Source organism: Siphateles boraxobius, unplaced genomic scaffold, assembly GCF_051911475.1.
Source record: "Siphateles boraxobius isolate OS27281-9 unplaced genomic scaffold, OSU_SipBor_1 49, whole genome shotgun sequence".
NCBI lineage: Eukaryota > Metazoa > Chordata > Actinopteri > Cypriniformes > Leuciscidae > Siphateles > Siphateles boraxobius.
Genome location: NW_027509130.1, coordinates 105,112 through 108,625, shown reverse-complemented (window position 1 = coordinate 108,625; position 3,514 = coordinate 105,112). Strand labels below are relative to the sequence as shown.

The 3,514-nt window shown below is 43.9% G+C and overlaps 1 protein-coding gene across 1 annotated transcript in view; it reads right to left on the bottom strand.

Moving 5' to 3' along the window:
• Nucleotides 1-3,514, bottom strand: part of LOC143711083 (uncharacterized) — a 164,794-nt gene that overhangs the window by 119,180 nt on the left and 42,100 nt on the right. The window lies entirely within an intron of this gene.

Here is a 3,514-nt window from a genome sequence, read left to right as displayed (position 1 = left end):
GCGAAAGAAGGCCATAAAACTTTTAAGAGAGACATGAATCTGATATTACAGTTTTTCTGAATTGCTTAAACACTAAACCCCTATTCTCTGAACCAAATTCTCAATAGCCTAAACCAATTTGTTGAATAAATCACTCTTTCTGTAAAACATTAAACAAGTTCAGGTAGTTAAAACACTGTTTGCAAATCTCATGCACTCTTTTTTTTCAATACTCTAAACACATTCTCACTCACTAAAACACATTTCACACTGTGATGCACTTATGTTTCAAAACGCTAAACAAAGGCAGGCAAAAGTTAAACAAAAGTAAAACATAGTTGTCATCGTACTTTTACACACAACGACTCAAAATTGTTCACACATATTTCTAATGCTAGTGTAACGGAGGCCAGCTAGTAGTCGCTGTGTGATAGTAGTCGCTGTGCGAGTAAACCTCACTCCTCTGATCTCAATAGGCGCTCTAGCGACAGACGCTAGGGGTTGCAGTCTTTAGCCTCCTTGTTAGAGCATCTGACTCTCCCGCCGGAGACGGGTGGAGGGATTACAATATGACAATACATAATACAAGTCAGTTCAGAGTGCCAAAATAGACTCAAAATGTTGCACTGAATGTTGATACCAACAATGGATATAAACAATATAAGAGGGAGAAGAGGAAGTATGTTGTTGTATTCTAATTCAAGGTTTCCAGGGTAACCAAGGTTACGGGGGTTCCGTGTGCGCATTCGTTGTGAGTGACACGAGATAAAAAAAGAGGTTATCGTTTCAAGCTCTGGTGTAAAATTGAACTTTAAGATGAATAACTTAAACACTCCAACATAACATTGGCGACAAGGATGGATTACCATTTAGCTTACCTTACAGGGCTTACAATTTAGCTTACCACCGCCGACACCTTTTCTTCCCGTTCCTGGTCAACCGCCTAAAAATAAATCTAGTGGAATACGAATCTGTGTTGACCTGCACTCTGTAAATAAGGCTGTTATCTCTGACAACTACCCATTACCCACAGCTGATGAGCTGACCACTCACTTCTATGGTTTGACGGTATTTACAAAGCTGGATTTGCACCAAGGTTACCTGCAGGTTCCACTCCACCCTTCCAGCAGAGACCTCACCACTTTTGTCACACACGCTGAGGTATTTCATCACACTCGTATGCCGTTCGGCCTAAGCTCCACCCCCAGCTGCTTTCAAAAGGTGATGGCCACCATCTTTGTTGGTATTCCTGGAGTTGTAGTCTTCCTGGATGACATAGTTGTATATGTAGACATAACAAATGTCTCAGTAAGGTGGTCAGTGCTCTCATGGCACATAAGCTTATGTTGAATGGAGAGAAATGCACGTTTGCAGCCTCAGCCATAGATTTTGTAGGACATCTAGGGACATCGCCACTCTTCAGTCAAATACTGAGGTGATTCAAAAAATCCAGAGCCCACCTCTGCCTCACAGGTAGCTTTGTTTCTGGGCATGACGGCCTACTACCTTTGTAGTAACATATTTCGGCCAAAACGCCACGGCTGCTGGCCCTTCCAGCGCTCCGCTTGAGCCTCCTGGCATGACCACAGTGTTGGGCAGAAAGTAGGAGCTCTAAGCAGAGAAGGTCAGTCACTGCTGTTCCAAAAGACCCACTCAGTGTGACTTATTGGAAAACGCTGGGAAAACATGCCCTTGGGGAAGGGAATGCTGGAGAAGCCACATCATACCCCAGAGGGAGGCACTGTGACGGATACACATATGGACTAGCCAAGCAGGGTAGTACAACATATGGCTGTGTCTGGGGTGGTTCCAGCCTAGTTATAGGGGTGAAAGAACACCAGCAGAGACAACAGAGCGGGCTCTGTCGAGGGAAAGACACGGGCTCGTCCGCAGAGGAGCTGATTGTTGAGGAATACACATATGGGGTCGCCGCAGGAACCGCTACATATGGATACAGCCAAACACAGGTTCCACAATGCATACGAGTGTAGGCCTGGCGTCAGACGCTCCGCAACGTCTGACAACCCCAGGGGTGACGGAGGAACTCACAGGGTTAGCCATTTCTAGGGAACACTACTGTAGGAAATGCATGCACATATCCGACCCATGCAAGTAGGGCTCGCTGCATCCTGTGGTGGATATCCAACCCCGCCCACATCCAAGTGTGCCGTCAGAAGCCACTCCCATGTCCAATAAGTAGGTTAGGTTTTAGGTGGGTTTAGATTAAAAGGGTTTTTTAGGCGTTAGGTTACAGTGATGGCCCATCACTGATGGGTAGGTTTAGGGATCAGTGTTTAGTGTAGGCAATCAGTACAGTGATTGACATGACCTATAGTGATGGGTAGGTGTAGGTATCAATGTTTGGTGTAGGCAATCTATGGATATGAGTGTGGCTTCTGACATCACACTTGGATGTTGGCCGGGTTGGATGTCCACCGCAGGCTGCAGCGAGAGGCTTGCAAGCCGACACTAAGAGCGGGTCCCTCACGCTACTGGCCACTGGGGGCGAATATACGGGAAGATACCGGCTCTACACGGAGGCTATAGAATCTAGCAAACGTGTTAACAATGAAACACCCAGCCCGCAGCTACATATATCTGTCAGCGAGGCGCCTTGAGCCAGAACCCAGGCTGGGTTCACATGAAGTGAACCGCCCCTATGAGATTTGACAGATTTAGTTGCTTTATACACACATTCAAAACAAAAAGTCTAGACTTGATCAGAGTTCAATAACAAGCATCGGTCAAAGACTTTTTTCAGTCAATTCAGTCACATTGTTTTCGTAAATATTTTACATTTGAAGCCTTTCCCTGCAAGATGTTTATAAACTTACTAATCATAAAAACTGTAATGAAAAGTATTTTCTTACGTGAAGTAGATACTTGGTTAGATAATGATGGGAGCGAGCTTGTGCCGAATGAAACTGGTTGCTCCTTCAGAGAGTGGCTGTATTTGAAGCACTTCACATGAGAGACTGTGTGTGAAATCAGAGCAAGTGGCTGATGCATGTAGGTGTTAGTAGGTATAGACCACATTTCCATACACTTTCCTCAAGCACACCACTCATCTAACACCCAAACCAATGCATGTGTACACACACACACACACACACACAGTTATTCCTATCATTACGGGGACTCTCCATAGGCATAATTATACTGTACAAACTGTATATTCTGTCCCCTTACACTAACCCGACTCCTAAACCTACCCATCACACACAACTTTCTGCAGTTTTACATTCTCAAAAAACATAATTCTGTATGATTTATCAGCTTGTTTCCTCGTGGAGACCTAAAAAATGACCCCACAAGATCAAAATGTACTTGTATTACTATTGGTCCCTGTAACATAGGAAATAGCAATACACACACACACACATACAATTGTAAGCTGCTTTAGACAAAAGTATCTGCTAAATGCAAGTCAGCTATTTAGAAATATTAAGAAAACTATATTTTAAAAAGTGTCTGAAAAAAAACTAAAATATTAAATACTTTCAGCTGCATCAGGACAGATTCGTGCCATTTCTCT